Genomic DNA, 14,468 nt, shown 5'->3' on the forward strand with positions numbered 1-14,468 from the left:
TTTCATTTTTCCATGGACCTGTCCTTGATTTGCTCAATAACCACGTGAGACAGTACATCATGCTTTTCATTCCTCTTCGCTTCTCAGACAAACATGCCATGTAGAGGACAACAATGTTGTACTGTTCTGCATGGGTTGACGTCTAAGGCTCTTCTCTACGGCTCATTGTTGTATGCTTTCACACTCAGCTTGTTAGCAGACTTACCTTTACAAAGGGTCTAAAGAAAGAAGACAGAGGAAGTCTGCAGGCAAGCCAAAGAATGAGAATGTACTGTTTAGTCTCCAATGTATGACCCAGATGGGACTCGAACCCACAATCCTCAGCTCCGAAGGCTGATGCCTTATCCATTAGGCCACTGGGCCACTTTTGCATTGCATAGTGCAGACTTTAAAGGTCTTCTCGAATATAGACTGGTTTTCAAATATATGCTGAAGCCATGCTTCTTTTGCACATAACCATGTTGGCAAGAGCTCAGCGCATAAGAGCGTGACGTTCGGAGAAAGAAAAGAACTCTCTACATTCCTTGTCTGTGCGCCAGCCGGGAATCGAACCCGGTTCACAAGAATGGGAATCTTGCATGATACCACTACACCACTGGCACCCTGCGCAGCTACACTTTAGAGGTCGCCAAAAATTAAACACCAATCACAGTGCTTTTCCATGAGCAATTTACACATCTTTTCAAGCCAGATCACATTTTCAGCTACTGTTTCATTTTTCCATGGACCTGTCCTTGATCTGCTCAATAACCACGTGAGACAGTACATCATGCTTTTCATTCCTCTTCGCTTCTCAGACAAACATGCCATATAGAGGACAACAATGTTGTACTGTTCTGCATGGGTTGACGTCTAAGGCTCTTCTCTATGGCTCATTGTTGTATGCTTTCACACTCAGCTTGTTTGCAGACTTACCTTTACAAAGGGTCTAAAGAAAGAAGACAGAGGAAGTCTGCAGGCAAGCCAAAGAATGCGAATGTACTGTTTAGTCTCCAATGTATGACCCAAATGGGACTCGAACCCACAATCCTCAGGTCCGAAGGCTGATGCCTTATCCATTAGGCCACTTGGCCACTTTTGCTTTGCATAGTGCAGACTTTGAAGGTCTTCTCGAATATAGACTAGTTTTCAAATATATGCTGAAGCCATGCTTCTTTTGCACATAACCATGTTGGCAAGAGCTCAGCGCATAAGAGCGTGACGTTCGGAGAAAGAAAAGAACTCTCTACATTCCTTGTCTGTGCGCCAGCCGGGAATCGAACCCGGTTCACAAGAATGGGAATCTTGCATGATACCACTACACCACTGGCACCCTGCGCAGCTACACTTTAGAGGTCGCCAAAAAGTAAACACCAATCACAGTGCTTTTCCATGAGCAATTTACACATCTTTTCAAGCCAGATCACATTTTCAGCTACTGTTTCATTTTTCCATGGACCTGTCCTTGATTTGCTCAATAACCACTTGAGACAGTACATCATGCTTTTCATTCCTCTTCGCTTCTCAGACAAACATGCCATATAGAGGACAACAATGTTGTACTGTTCTGCATGGGTTGACGTCTAAGGCTCTTCTCTATGGCTCATTGTTGTATGCTTTCACACTCAGCTTGTTAGCAGACTTACCTTTACAAAGGGTCTTAATAAAGAAGACAGAGGAAGTCTGCATGCAAGCCAAAGAATGAGAATGTACTGTTTAGTCTCCAATGTATGACCCAGATGGGACTCGAACCCACAATCCTCAGCTCCGAAGGCTGATGCCTTATCCATTAGGCCACTGGGCCACTTTTGCTTTACATAGTGCAGACTTTGAAGGTCTTCTCGACTATAGACTAGTTTTCAAATGTATGCTGAAGCCATGCTTCTTTTGCACATAACCATGTTGGCAAGAGCTCAGCGCATAAGAGCGTGACGTTCGGAGAAAGAAAAGAACTCTCTACATTCCTTGTCTGTGCGCCAGCCGGGAATCGAACGCGGTTCACAAGAATGGGTATCTTGCATGATACCACTACACCACTGGCACCCTGCGCAGCTACACTTTAGAGGTCGCCAAAAAGTAAACACCAATCACAGTGCTTTTCCATGAGCAATTTACACATCTTTTCAAGCCAGATCACATTTTCAGCTACTGTTTCATTTTTCCATGGACCTGTCCTTGATTTGCTCAATAACCACGTGAGACAGTACATCATGCTTTTCATTCCTCTTCTCTTCTCAGATAAACATGCCATGTAGAGGACAACAATGTTGTACTGTTCTGCATGGGTTGACGTCTAAGGCTCTTCTCTACGGCTCATTGTTGTATGCTTTCACACTCAGCTTGTTAGCAGACTTACCTTTACAAAGGGTCTTAATAAAGAAGACAGAGGAAGTCTGCAGGGAAGCCAAAGAATGAGAATGTACTGTTTAGTCTCCAATGTATGACCCAGATGGGACTCGAACCCACAATCCTCAGCTCCGAAGGCTGATGCCTTATCCATTAGGCCACTGGGCCACTTTTGCTTTGCATAGAGCAGACTTTGAAGGTCTTCTCGACTATAGACTAGTTTTCAAATATATGCTGAAGCCATGCTTCTTTTGCACATAACCATGTTGGCAAGAGCTCAGCGCATAAGAGCGTGACGTTCGGAGAAAGAAAAGAACTCTCTACATTCCTTGTCTGTGCGCCAGCCAGGAATCGAACCCGGTTCACAAGAATGGGAATCTTGCATGATACCACTACACCACTGGCACCCTGCGCAGCTACACTTTAGAGGTCGCCAAAAATTAAACACCAATCACAGTGCTTTTCCATGAGCAATTTACACATCTTTTCAAGCCAGATCACATTTTCAGCTACTGTTTCATTTTTCCATGGACCTGTCCTTGATTTGCTCAATAACCACTTGAGACAGTACATCATGCTTTTCATTCCTCTTCGCTTCTCAGACAAACATGCCATATAGAGGACAACAATGTTGTACTGTTCTGCATGGGTTGACGTCTAAGGCTCTTCTCTATGGCTCATTGTTGTATGCTTTCACACTCAGCTTGTTAGCAGACTTACCTTTACAAAGGGTCTTAATAAAGAAGACAGAGGAAGTCTGCATGCAAGCCAAAGAATGAGAATGTACTGTTTAGTCTCCAATGTATGACCCAGATGGGACTCGAACCCACAATCCTCAGCTCCGAAGGCTGATGCCTTATCCATTAGGCCACTGGGCCACTTTTGCTTTGCATAGTGCAGACTTTGAAGGTCTTCTCGACTATAGACTAGTTTTCAAATATATGCTGAAGCCATGCTTCTTTTGCACATAACCATGTTGGCAAGAGCTCAGCGCATAAGAGGGTGACGTTCGGAGAAAGAAAAGAACTCTCTACATTCCTTGTCTGTGCGCCAGCCGGGAATCGAACCCGGTTCACAAGAATGGGAATCTTGCATGATACCACTACACCACTGGCACCCTGCACAGCTACACTTTAGAGGTCGCCAAAAAGTAAACACCAATCACAGTGCTTTTCCATGAGCAATTTACACATCTTTTCAAGCCAGATCACATTTTCAGCTACTGTTTCATTTTTCCATGGACCTGTCCTTGATTTGCTCAATAACCACGTGAGACAGTACATCATGCTTTTCATTCCTCTTCGCTTCTCAGACAAACATGCCATGTAGAGGACAACAATGTTGTACTGTTCTGCATGGGTTGACATCTAAGGCTCTTCTCTACGGCTCATTGTTGTATGCTTTCACACTCAGCTTGTTAGCAGACTTACCTTTACAAAGGGTCTTAATAAAGAAGACAGAGGAAGTCTGCATGCAAGCCAAAGAATGAGAATGTACTGTTTAGTCTCCAATGTATGACCCAGATGGGACTCGAACCCACAATCCTCAGCTCCGAAGGCTGATGCCTTATCCATTAGGCCACTGGGCCACTTTTGCTTTGCATAGTGCAGACTTTGAAGGTCTTCTCGACTATAGACTAGTTTTCAAATATATGCTGAAGCCATGCTTCTTTTGCACATAACCATGTTGGCAAGAGCTCAGCGCATAAGAGCGTGACGTTCGGAGAAAGAAAAGAACTCTCTACATTCCTTGTCTGTGCGCCAGCCGGGAATCGAACGCGGTTCACAAGAATGGGTATCTTGCATGATACCACTACACCACTGGCACCCTGCGCAGCTACACTTTAGAGGTCGCCAAAAAGTAAACACCAATCACAGTGCTTTTCCATGAGCAATTTACACATCTTTTCAAGCCAGATCACATTTTCAGCTACTGTTTCATTTTTCCATGGACCTGTCCTTGATTTGCTCAATAACCACGTGAGACAGTACATCATGCTTTTCATTCCTCTTCGCTTCTCAGACAAACATGCCATATAGAGGACAACAATGTTGTACTGTTCTGCATGGGTTGACGTCTAAGGCTCTTCTCTATGGCTCATTGTTGTATGCTTTCACACTCAGCTTGTTTGCAGACTTACCTTTACAAAGGGTCTTAATAAAGAAGACAGAGGAAGTCTGCAGGCAAGCCAATGAATGAGAATGTACTGTTTAGTCTCCAATATATGACCCAGATGGGACTCGAACCCACAATCCTCAGCTCCGAAGGCTGATGCCTTATCCATTAGGCCACTGGGCCACTTTTGCTTTGCATAGTGCAGACTTTGAAGGTCTTCTCGACTATAGACTAGTTTTCAAATATATGCTGAAGCCATGCTTCTTTTGCACATAACCATGTTGGCAAGAGCTCAGCGCATAAGAGCGTGACGTTCGGAGAAAGAAAAGAACTCTCTACATTCCTTGTCTGTGCGCCAGCCGGGAATCGAACGCGGTTCACAAGAATGGGTATCTTGCATGATACCACTACACCACTGGCACCCTGCGCAGCTACACTTTAGAGGTCGCCAAAAAGTAAACACCAATCACAGTGCTTTTCCATGAGCAATTTACACATCTTTTCAAGCCAGATCACATTTTCAGCTACTGTTTCATTTTTCCATGGACCTGTCCTTGATTTGCTCAATAACCACGTGAGACAGTACATCATGCTTTTCATTCCTCTTCGCTTCTCAGACAAACATGCCATATAGAGGACAACAATGTTGTACTGTTCTGCATGGGTTGACGTCTAAGGCTCTTCTCTATGGCTCATTGTTGTATGCTTTCACACTCAGCTTGTTTGCAGACTTACCTTTACAAAGGGTCTTAATAAAGAAGACAGAGGAAGTCTGCAGGCAAGCCAATGAATGAGAATGTACTGTTTAGTCTCCAATATATGACCCAGATGGGACTCGAACCCACAATCCTCAGCTCCGAAGGCTGATGCCTTATCCATTAGGCCACTGGGCCACTTTTGCTTTGCATAGTGCAGACTTTGAAGGTCTTCTCGACTATAGACTAGTTTTCAAATATATGCTGAAGCCATGCTTCTTTTGCACATAACCATGTTGGCAAGAGCTCAGCGCATAAGAGCGTGACGTTCGGAGAAAGAAAAGAACTCTCTACATTCCTTGTCTGTGCGCCAGCCGGGAATCGAACCCGGTTCACAAGAATGGGAATCTTGCATGATACCACTACACCACTGGCACCCTGCGCAGCTACACTTTAGAGGTCGCCAAAAAGTAAACACCAATCACAGTGCTTTTCCATGAGCAATTTACACATCTTTTCAAGCCAGATCACATTTTCAGCTACTGTTTCATTTTTCCATGGACCTGTCCTTGATTTGCTCAATAACCACGTGAGACAGTACATCATGCTTTTCATTCCTCTTCGCTTCTCAGACAAACATGCCATGTAGAGGACAACAATGTTGTACTGTTCTGCATGGGTTGACATCTAAGGCTCTTCTCTACGGCTCATTGTTGTATGCTTTCACACTCAGCTTGTTAGCAGACTTACCTTTACAAAGGGTCTTAATAAAGAAGACAGAGGAAGTCTGCATGCAAGCCAAAGAATGAGAATGTACTGTTTAGTCTCCAATGTATGACCCAGATGGGACTCGAACCCACAATCCTCAGCTCCGAAGGCTGATGCCTTATCCATTAGGCCACTGGCCCACTTTTGCTTTGCATAGTGCAGACTTTGAAGGTCTTCTCGACTATAGACTAGTTTTCAAATATATGCTGAAGCCATGCTTCTTTTGCACATAACCATGTTGGCAAGAGCTCAGCGCATAAGAGCGTGACGTTCGGAGAAAGAAAAGAACTCTCTACATTCCTTGTCTGTGCGCCAGCCGGGAATCGAACGCGGTTCACAAGAATGGGTATCTTGCATGATACCACTACACCACTGGCACCCTGCGCAGCTACACTTTAGAGGTCGCCAAAAAGTAAACACCAATCACAGTGCTTTTCCATGAGCAATTTACACATCTTTTCAAGCCAGATCACATTTTCAGCTACTGTTTCATTTTTCCATGGACCTGTCCTTGATTTGCTCAATAACCACGTGAGACAGTACATCATGCTTTTCATTCCTCTTCGCTTCTCAGACAAACATGCCATATAGAGGACAACAATGTTGTACTGTTCTGCATGGGTTGACGTCTAAGGCTCTTCTCTATGGCTCATTGTTGTATGCTTTCACACTCAGCTTGTTTGCAGACTTACCTTTACAAAGGGTCTTAATAAAGAAGACAGAGGAAGTCTGCAGGCAAGCCAATGAATGAGAATGTACTGTTTAGTCTCCAATATATGACCCAGATGGGACTCGAACCCACAATCCTCAGCTCCGAAGGCTGATGCCTTATCCATTAGGCCACTGGGCCACTTTTGCTTTGCATAGTGCAGACTTTGAAGGTCTTCTCGACTATAGACTAGTTTTCAAATATATGCTGAAGCCATGCTTCTTTTGCACATAACCATGTTGGCAAGAGCTCAGCGCATAAGAGCGTGACGTTCGGAGAAAGAAAAGAACTCTCTACATTCCTTGTCTGTGCGCCAGCCGGGAATCGAACCCGGTTCACAAGAATGGGAATCTTGCATGATACCACTACACCACTGGCACCCTGCGCAGCTACACTTTAGAGGTCGCCAAAAAGTAAACACCAATCACAGTGCTTTTCCATGAGCAATTTACACATCTTTTCAAGCAAGATCACATTTTCAGCTACTGTTTCATTTTTCCATGGACCTGTCCTTGATTTGCTCAATAACCACGTGAGACAGTACATCATGCTTTTCATTCCTCTTCGCTTCTCAGACAAACATGCCATGTAGAGGACAACAATGTTGTACTGTTCTGCATGGGTTGACATCTAAGGCTCTTCTCTACGGCTCATTGTTGTATGCTTTCACACTCAGCTTGTTAGCAGACTTACCTTTACAAAGGGTCTTAATAAAGAAGACAGAGGAAGTCTGCATGCAAGCCAAAGAATGAGAATGTACTGTTTAGTCTCCAATGTATGACCCAGATGGGACTCGAACCCACAATCCTCAGCTCCGAAGGCTGATGCCTTATCCATTAGGCCACTGGGCCACTTTTGCTTTACATAGTGCAGACTTTGAAGGTCTTCTCGACTATAGACTAGTTTTCAAATGTATGCTGAAGCCATGCTTCTTTTGCACATAACCATGTTGGCAAGAGCTCAGCGCATAAGAGCGTGACGTTCGGAGAAAGAAAAGAACTCTCTACATTCCTTGTCTGTGCGCCAGCCGGGAATCGAACGCGGTTCACAAGAATGGGTATCTTGCATGATACCACTACACCACTGGCACCCTGCGCAGCTACACTTTAGAGGTCGCCAAAAAGTAAACACCAATCACAGTGCTTTTCCATGAGCAATTTACACATCTTTTCAAGCCAGATCACATTTTCAGCTACTGTTTCATTTTTCCATGGACCTGTCCTTGATTTGCTCAATAACCACGTGAGACAGTACATCATGCTTTTCATTCCTCTTCGCTTCTCAGACAAACATGCCATATAGAGGACAACAATGTTGTACTGTTCTGCATGGGTTGACGTCTAAGGCTCTTCTCTATGGCTCATTGTTGTATGCTTTCACACTCAGCTTGTTTGCAGACTTACCTTTACAAAGGGTCTTAATAAAGAAGACAGAGGAAGTCTGCAGGCAAGCCAATGAATGAGAATGTACTGTTTAGTCTCCAATATATGACCCAGATGGGACTCGAACCCACAATCCTCAGCTCCGAAGGCTGATGCCTTATCCATTAGGCCACTGGGCCACTTTTGCTTTGCATAGTGCAGACTTTGAAGGTCTTCTCGACTATAGACTAGTTTTCAAATATATGCTGAAGCCATGCTTCTTTTGCACATAACCATGTTGGCAAGAGCTCAGCGCATAAGAGCGTGACGTTCGGAGAAAGAAAAGAACTCTCTACATTCCTTGTCTGTGCGCCAGCCGGGAATCGAACCCGGTTCACAAGAATGGGAATCTTGCATGATACCACTACACCACTGGCACCCTGCGCAGCTACACTTTAGAGGTCGCCAAAAAGTAAACACCAATCACAGTGCTTTTCCATGAGCAATTTACACATCTTTTCAAGCCAGATCACATTTTCAGCTACTGTTTCATTTTTCCATGGACCTGTCCTTGATTTGCTCAATAACCACGTGAGACAGTACATCATGCTTTTCATTCCTCTTCGCTTCTCAGACAAACATGCCATGTAGAGGACAACAATGTTGTACTGTTCTGCATGGGTTGACATCTAAGGCTCTTCTCTACGGCTCATTGTTGTATGCTTTCACACTCAGCTTGTTAGCAGACTTACCTTTACAAAGGGTCTTAATAAAGAAGACAGAGGAAGTCTGCATGCAAGCCAAAGAATGAGAATGTACTGTTTAGTCTCCAATGTATGACCCAGATGGGACTCGAACCCACAATCCTCAGCTCCGAAGGCTGATGCCTTATCCATTAGGCCACTGGGCCACTTTTGCTTTGCATAGTGCAGACTTTGAAGGTCTTCTCGACTATAGACTAGTTTTCAAATATATGCTGAAGCCATGCTTCTTTTGCACATAACCATGTTGGCAAGAGCTCAGCGCATAAGAGCGTGACGTTCGGAGAAAGAAAAGAACTCTCTACATTCCTTGTCTGTGCGCCAGCCGGGAATCGAACGCGGTTCACAAGAATGGGTATCTTGCATGATACCACTACACCACTGGCACCCTGCGCAGCTACACTTTAGAGGTCGCCAAAAAGTAAACACCAATCACAGTGCTTTTCCATGAGCAATTTACACATCTTTTCAAGCCAGATCACATTTTCAGCTACTGTTTCATTTTTCCATGGACCTGTCCTTGATTTGCTCAATAACCACGTGAGACAGTACATCATGCTTTTCATTCCTCTTCGCTTCTCAGACAAACATGCCATATAGAGGACAACAATGTTGTACTGTTCTGCATGGGTTGACGTCTAAGGCTCTTCTCTATGGCTCATTGTTGTATGCTTTCACACTCAGCTTGTTTGCAGACTTACCTTTACAAAGGGTCTTAATAAAGAAGACAGAGGAAGTCTGCAGGCAAGCCAATGAATGAGAATGTACTGTTTAGTCTCCAATATATGACCCAGATGGGACTCGAACCCACAATCCTCAGCTCCGAAGGCTGATGCCTTATCCATTAGGCCACTGGGCCACTTTTGCTTTGCATAGTGCAGACTTTGAAGGTCTTCTCGACTATAGACTAGTTTTCAAATATATGCTGAAGCCATGCTTCTTTTGCACATAACCATGTTGGCAAGAGCTCAGCGCATAAGAGCGTGACGTTCGGAGAAAGAAAAGAACTCTCTACATTCCTTGTCTGTGCGCCAGCCGGGAATCGAACCCGGTTCACAAGAATGGGAATCTTGCATGATACCACTACACCACTGGCACCCTGCGCAGCTACACTTTAGAGGTCGCCAAAAAGTAAACACCAATCACAGTGCTTTTCCATGAGCAATTTACACATCTTTTCAAGCCAGATCACATTTTCAGCTACTGTTTCATTTTTCCATGGACCTGTCCTTGATTTGCTCAATAACCACGTGAGACAGTACATCATGCTTTTCATTCCTCTTCGCTTCTCAGACAAACATGCCATGTAGAGGACAACAATGTTGTACTGTTCTGCATGGGTTGACATCTAAGGCTCTTCTCTACGGCTCATTGTTGTATGCTTTCACACTCAGCTTGTTAGCAGACTTACCTTTACAAAGGGTCTTAATAAAGAAGACAGAGGAAGTCTGCATGCAAGCCAAAGAATGAGAATGTACTGTTTAGTCTCCAATGTATGACCCAGATGGGACTCGAACCCACAATCCTCAGCTCCGAAGGCTGATGCCTTATCCATTAGGCCACTGGGCCACTTTTGCTTTACATAGTGCAGACTTTGAAGGTCTTCTCGACTATAGACTAGTTTTCAAATGTATGCTGAAGCCATGCTTCTTTTGCACATAACCATGTTGGCAAGAGCTCAGCGCATAAGAGCGTGACGTTCGGAGAAAGAAAAGAACTCTCTACATTCCTTGTCTGTGCGCCAGCCGGGAATCGAACGCGGTTCACAAGAATGGGTATCTTGCATGATACCACTACACCACTGGCACCCTGCGCAGCTACACTTTAGAGGTCGCCAAAAAGTAAACACCAATCACAGTGCTTTTCCATGAGCAATTTACACATCTTTTCAAGCCAGATCACATTTTCAGCTACTGTTTCATTTTTCCATGGACCTGTCCTTGATTTGCTCAATAACCACGTGAGACAGTACATCATGCTTTTCATTCCTCTTCGCTTCTCAGACAAACATGCCATATAGAGGACAACAATGTTGTACTGTTCTGCATGGGTTGACGTCTAAGGCTCTTCTCTATGGCTCATTGTTGTATGCTTTCACACTCAGCTTGTTTGCAGACTTACCTTTACAAAGGGTCTAAAGAAAGAAGACAGAGGAAGTCTGCAGGCAAGCCAAAGAATGAGAATGTACTGTTTAGTCTCCAATGTATGACCCAGATGGGACTCGAACCCACAATCCTCAGCTCCGAAGGCTGATGCCTTATCCATTAGGCCACTGGGCCACTTTTGCTTTGCATAGTGCAGACTTTGAAGGTCTTCTCGAATATAGACTAGTTTTCAAATATATGCTGAAGCCATGCTTCTTTTGCACATAACCATGTTGGCAAGAGCTCAGCGCATAAGAGCGTGACGTTGGGAGAAAGAAAAGAACTCTCTACATTCCTTGTCTGTGCGCCAGCCGGGAATCGAACCCGGTTCACAAGAATAGGAATCTTGCATGATACCACTATACCACTGGCACCCTGCGCAGCTACACTTTAGAGGTCGCCAAAAAGTAAACACCAATCACAGTGCTTTTCCATGAGCAATTTACACATCTTTTCAAGCCAGATCACATTTTCAGCTACTGTTTCATTTTTCCATGGACCTGTCCTTGATTTGCTCAATAACCAGGTGAGACAGTACATCATGCTTTTCATTCCTCTTCGCTTCTCAGACAAACATGCCATGTAGAGGACAACAATGTTGTACTGTTCTGCATGGGTTGACGTCTAAGGCTCTTCTCTATGGCTCATTGTTGTATGCTTTCACACTCAGCTTGTTAGCAGACTTACCTTTACAAAGGGTCTTAATAAAGAAGACAGAGGAAGTCTGCATGCAAGCCAAAGAATGAGAATGTACTGTTAAGTCTCCAATGTATGACCCAGATGGGACTCGAACCCACAAACCTCAGCTCCGAAGGCTGATGCCTTGTCCATTAGGCCACTGGGCCACTTTTGCTTTGTATAGTGCAGACTTTGAAGGTCTTCTCGACTATAGACTAGTTTTCAAATATATGCTGAAGCCATGCTTCTTTTGCACATAACCATGTTGGCAAGAGCTCAGCGCATAAGAGCGTGACGTTCGGAGAAAGAAAAGAACTCTCTACGTTCCTTGTCTGTGCGCCAGCCGGGAATCGAACCCGGTTCACAAGAATGGGAATCTTGCATGATACCACTACACCACTGGCACCCTGCGCAGCTAAACTTTAGAGGTCGCCAAAAAGTAAACACCAATCACAGTGCTTTTCCATGAGCAATTTACACATCTTTTCAAGCCAGATCACATTTTCAGCTACTGTTTCATTTTTCCATGGACCTGTCCTTGATTTGCTCAATAACCACGTGAGACAGTACATCATGCTTTTCATTCCTCTTCGCTTCTCAGACAAACATGCCATGTAGAGGACAACAATGTTGTACTGTTCTGCATGGGTTGACATCTAAGGCTCTTCTCTACGGCTCATTGTTGTATGCTTTCACACTCAGCTTGTTAGCAGACTTACCTTTACAAAGGGTCTTAATAAAGAAGACAGAGGAAGTCTGCATGCAAGCCAAAGAATGAGAATGTACTGTTTAGTCTCCAATGTATGACCCAGATGGGACTCGAACCCACAATCCTCAGCTCCGAAGGCTGATGCCTTATCCATTAGGCCACTGGGCCACTTTTGCTTTGCATAGTGCAGACTTTGAAGGTCTTCTCGACTATAGACTAGTTTTCAAATATATGCTGAAGCCATGCTTCTTTTGCACATAACCATGTTGGCAAGAGCTCAGCGCATAAGAGCGTGACGTTCGGAGAAAGAAAAGAACTCTCTACATTCCTTGTCTGTGCGCCAGCCGGGAATCGAACGCGGTTCACAAGAATGGGTATCTTGCATGATACCACTACACCACTGGCACCCTGCGCAGCTACACTTTAGAGGTCGCCAAAAAGTAAACACCAATCACAGTGCTTTTCCATGAGCAATTTACACATCTTTTCAAGCCAGATCACATTTTCAGCTACTGTTTCATTTTTCCATGGACCTGTCCTTGATTTGCTCAATAACCACGTGAGACAGTACATCATGCTTTTCATTCCTCTTCGCTTCTCAGACAAACATGCCATATAGAGGACAACAATGTTGTACTGTTCTGCATGGGTTGACGTCTAAGGCTCTTCTCTATGGCTCATTGTTGTATGCTTTCACACTCAGCTTGTTTGCAGACTTACCTTTACAAAGGGTCTTAATAAAGAAGACAGAGGAAGTCTGCAGGCAAGCCAATGAATGAGAATGTACTGTTTAGTCTCCAATATATGACCCAGATGGGACTCGAACCCACAATCCTCAGCTCCGAAGGCTGATGCCTTATCCATTAGGCCACTGGGCCACTTTTGCTTTGCATAGTGCAGACTTTGAAGGTCTTCTCGACTATAGACTAGTTTTCAAATATATGCTGAAGCCATGCTTCTTTTGCACATAACCATGTTGGCAAGAGCTCAGCGCATAAGAGCGTGACGTTCGGAGAAAGAAAAGAACTCTCTACATTCCTTGTCTGTGCGCCAGCCGGGAATCGAACGCGGTTCACAAGAATGGGTATCTTGCATGATACCACTACACCACTGGCACCCTGCGCAGCTACACTTTAGAGGTCGCCAAAAAGTAAACACCAATCACAGTGCTTTTCCATGAGCAATTTACACATCTTTTCAAGCCAGATCACATTTTCAGCTACTGTTTCATTTTTCCATGGACCTGTCCTTGATTTGCTCAATAACCACGTGAGACAGTACATCATGCTTTTCATTCCTCTTCGCTTCTCAGACAAACATGCCATATAGAGGACAACAATGTTGTACTGTTCTGCATGGGTTGACGTCTAAGGCTCTTCTCTATGGCTCATTGTTGTATGCTTTCACACTCAGCTTGTTTGCAGACTTACCTTTACAAAGGGTCTTAATAAAGAAGACAGAGGAAGTCTGCAGGCAAGCCAATGAATGAGAATGTACTGTTTAGTCTCCAATATATGACCCAGATGGGACTCGAACCCACAATCCTCAGCTCCGAAGGCTGATGCCTTATCCATTAGGCCACTGGGCCACTTTTGCTTTGCATAGTGCAGACTTTGAAGGTCTTCTCGACTATAGACTAGTTTTCAAATATATGCTGAAGCCATGCTTCTTTTGCACATAACCATGTTGGCAAGAGCTCAGCGCATAAGAGCGTGACGTTCGGAGAAAGAAAAGAACTCTCTACATTCCTTGTCTGTGCGCCAGCCAGGAATCGAACCCGGTTCACAAGAATGGGAATCTTGCATGATACCACTACACCACTGGCACCCTGCGCAGCTACACTTTAGAGGTCGCCAAAAAGTAAACACCAATCACAGTGCTTTTCCATGAGCAATTTACACATCTTTTCAAGCCAGATCACATTTTCAGCTACTGTTTCATTTTTCCATGGACCTGTCCTTGATTTGCTCAATAACCACGTGAGACAGTACATCATGCTTTTCATTCCTCTTCGCTTCTCAGACAAACATGCCATGTAGAGGACAACAATGTTGTACTGTTCTGCATGGGTTGACATCTAAGGCTCTTCTCTACGGCTCATTGTTGTATGCTTTCACACTCAGCTTGTTAGCAGACTTACCTTTACAAAGGGTCTTAATAAAGAAGACAGAGGAAGTCTGCATGCAAGCCAAAGAATGAGAAT

The 14,468-nt window shown here is 44.3% G+C and overlaps 30 non-coding genes across 30 annotated transcripts; all 30 read right to left on the reverse strand.

Annotated features, from left to right (window-relative positions):
* Nucleotides 1-290: 290 nt before the first annotated feature.
* Nucleotides 291-363, reverse strand: trnar-ucg (transfer RNA arginine (anticodon UCG)). The gene has a single exon. It is a non-coding gene; the product is annotated as a tRNA-Arg (tRNA).
* Nucleotides 364-531: 168 nt separating this feature from the next.
* On the reverse strand, nt 532-602 carry trnag-ccc (transfer RNA glycine (anticodon CCC)). Its single transcript has one exon. It is a non-coding gene; the product is annotated as a tRNA-Gly (tRNA).
* A 639-nt stretch (nt 603-1,241) lies between these two features.
* trnag-ccc (transfer RNA glycine (anticodon CCC)) lies at nt 1,242-1,312 on the reverse strand. The gene has a single exon. It is a non-coding gene; the product is annotated as a tRNA-Gly (tRNA).
* Nucleotides 1,313-1,710: 398 nt separating this feature from the next.
* Nucleotides 1,711-1,783, reverse strand: trnar-ucg (transfer RNA arginine (anticodon UCG)). Its single transcript has one exon. It is a non-coding gene; the product is annotated as a tRNA-Arg (tRNA).
* A 637-nt stretch (nt 1,784-2,420) lies between these two features.
* On the reverse strand, nt 2,421-2,493 carry trnar-ucg (transfer RNA arginine (anticodon UCG)). The gene has a single exon. It is a non-coding gene; the product is annotated as a tRNA-Arg (tRNA).
* Nucleotides 2,494-2,661: 168 nt separating this feature from the next.
* On the reverse strand, nt 2,662-2,732 carry trnag-ccc (transfer RNA glycine (anticodon CCC)). Its single transcript has one exon. It is a non-coding gene; the product is annotated as a tRNA-Gly (tRNA).
* Nucleotides 2,733-3,130: 398 nt separating this feature from the next.
* On the reverse strand, nt 3,131-3,203 carry trnar-ucg (transfer RNA arginine (anticodon UCG)). Its single transcript has one exon. It is a non-coding gene; the product is annotated as a tRNA-Arg (tRNA).
* A 168-nt stretch (nt 3,204-3,371) lies between these two features.
* Nucleotides 3,372-3,442, reverse strand: trnag-ccc (transfer RNA glycine (anticodon CCC)). Its single transcript has one exon. It is a non-coding gene; the product is annotated as a tRNA-Gly (tRNA).
* A 398-nt stretch (nt 3,443-3,840) lies between these two features.
* On the reverse strand, nt 3,841-3,913 carry trnar-ucg (transfer RNA arginine (anticodon UCG)). Its single transcript has one exon. It is a non-coding gene; the product is annotated as a tRNA-Arg (tRNA).
* Nucleotides 3,914-4,550: 637 nt separating this feature from the next.
* Nucleotides 4,551-4,623, reverse strand: trnar-ucg (transfer RNA arginine (anticodon UCG)). The gene has a single exon. It is a non-coding gene; the product is annotated as a tRNA-Arg (tRNA).
* A 637-nt stretch (nt 4,624-5,260) lies between these two features.
* On the reverse strand, nt 5,261-5,333 carry trnar-ucg (transfer RNA arginine (anticodon UCG)). The gene has a single exon. It is a non-coding gene; the product is annotated as a tRNA-Arg (tRNA).
* A 168-nt stretch (nt 5,334-5,501) lies between these two features.
* Nucleotides 5,502-5,572, reverse strand: trnag-ccc (transfer RNA glycine (anticodon CCC)). The gene has a single exon. It is a non-coding gene; the product is annotated as a tRNA-Gly (tRNA).
* Nucleotides 5,573-5,970: 398 nt separating this feature from the next.
* trnar-ucg (transfer RNA arginine (anticodon UCG)) lies at nt 5,971-6,043 on the reverse strand. The gene has a single exon. It is a non-coding gene; the product is annotated as a tRNA-Arg (tRNA).
* Nucleotides 6,044-6,680: 637 nt separating this feature from the next.
* trnar-ucg (transfer RNA arginine (anticodon UCG)) lies at nt 6,681-6,753 on the reverse strand. The gene has a single exon. It is a non-coding gene; the product is annotated as a tRNA-Arg (tRNA).
* Nucleotides 6,754-6,921: 168 nt separating this feature from the next.
* On the reverse strand, nt 6,922-6,992 carry trnag-ccc (transfer RNA glycine (anticodon CCC)). The gene has a single exon. It is a non-coding gene; the product is annotated as a tRNA-Gly (tRNA).
* A 398-nt stretch (nt 6,993-7,390) lies between these two features.
* On the reverse strand, nt 7,391-7,463 carry trnar-ucg (transfer RNA arginine (anticodon UCG)). Its single transcript has one exon. It is a non-coding gene; the product is annotated as a tRNA-Arg (tRNA).
* Nucleotides 7,464-8,100: 637 nt separating this feature from the next.
* On the reverse strand, nt 8,101-8,173 carry trnar-ucg (transfer RNA arginine (anticodon UCG)). Its single transcript has one exon. It is a non-coding gene; the product is annotated as a tRNA-Arg (tRNA).
* A 168-nt stretch (nt 8,174-8,341) lies between these two features.
* On the reverse strand, nt 8,342-8,412 carry trnag-ccc (transfer RNA glycine (anticodon CCC)). The gene has a single exon. It is a non-coding gene; the product is annotated as a tRNA-Gly (tRNA).
* A 398-nt stretch (nt 8,413-8,810) lies between these two features.
* On the reverse strand, nt 8,811-8,883 carry trnar-ucg (transfer RNA arginine (anticodon UCG)). The gene has a single exon. It is a non-coding gene; the product is annotated as a tRNA-Arg (tRNA).
* A 637-nt stretch (nt 8,884-9,520) lies between these two features.
* trnar-ucg (transfer RNA arginine (anticodon UCG)) lies at nt 9,521-9,593 on the reverse strand. Its single transcript has one exon. It is a non-coding gene; the product is annotated as a tRNA-Arg (tRNA).
* Nucleotides 9,594-9,761: 168 nt separating this feature from the next.
* On the reverse strand, nt 9,762-9,832 carry trnag-ccc (transfer RNA glycine (anticodon CCC)). Its single transcript has one exon. It is a non-coding gene; the product is annotated as a tRNA-Gly (tRNA).
* Nucleotides 9,833-10,230: 398 nt separating this feature from the next.
* trnar-ucg (transfer RNA arginine (anticodon UCG)) lies at nt 10,231-10,303 on the reverse strand. The gene has a single exon. It is a non-coding gene; the product is annotated as a tRNA-Arg (tRNA).
* A 637-nt stretch (nt 10,304-10,940) lies between these two features.
* On the reverse strand, nt 10,941-11,013 carry trnar-ucg (transfer RNA arginine (anticodon UCG)). The gene has a single exon. It is a non-coding gene; the product is annotated as a tRNA-Arg (tRNA).
* A 168-nt stretch (nt 11,014-11,181) lies between these two features.
* trnar-ccu (transfer RNA arginine (anticodon CCU)) lies at nt 11,182-11,252 on the reverse strand. The gene has a single exon. It is a non-coding gene; the product is annotated as a tRNA-Arg (tRNA).
* A 398-nt stretch (nt 11,253-11,650) lies between these two features.
* On the reverse strand, nt 11,651-11,723 carry trnar-ucg (transfer RNA arginine (anticodon UCG)). The gene has a single exon. It is a non-coding gene; the product is annotated as a tRNA-Arg (tRNA).
* A 168-nt stretch (nt 11,724-11,891) lies between these two features.
* On the reverse strand, nt 11,892-11,962 carry trnag-ccc (transfer RNA glycine (anticodon CCC)). The gene has a single exon. It is a non-coding gene; the product is annotated as a tRNA-Gly (tRNA).
* Nucleotides 11,963-12,360: 398 nt separating this feature from the next.
* On the reverse strand, nt 12,361-12,433 carry trnar-ucg (transfer RNA arginine (anticodon UCG)). The gene has a single exon. It is a non-coding gene; the product is annotated as a tRNA-Arg (tRNA).
* A 637-nt stretch (nt 12,434-13,070) lies between these two features.
* trnar-ucg (transfer RNA arginine (anticodon UCG)) lies at nt 13,071-13,143 on the reverse strand. Its single transcript has one exon. It is a non-coding gene; the product is annotated as a tRNA-Arg (tRNA).
* Nucleotides 13,144-13,780: 637 nt separating this feature from the next.
* Nucleotides 13,781-13,853, reverse strand: trnar-ucg (transfer RNA arginine (anticodon UCG)). The gene has a single exon. It is a non-coding gene; the product is annotated as a tRNA-Arg (tRNA).
* A 168-nt stretch (nt 13,854-14,021) lies between these two features.
* trnag-ccc (transfer RNA glycine (anticodon CCC)) lies at nt 14,022-14,092 on the reverse strand. The gene has a single exon. It is a non-coding gene; the product is annotated as a tRNA-Gly (tRNA).
* Between the last annotated feature and the right edge of the window lie 376 nt (nt 14,093-14,468).

This window comes from Brachyhypopomus gauderio, chromosome 7 (genome assembly GCF_052324685.1).
Source record: "Brachyhypopomus gauderio isolate BG-103 chromosome 7, BGAUD_0.2, whole genome shotgun sequence".
NCBI lineage: Eukaryota > Metazoa > Chordata > Actinopteri > Gymnotiformes > Hypopomidae > Brachyhypopomus > Brachyhypopomus gauderio.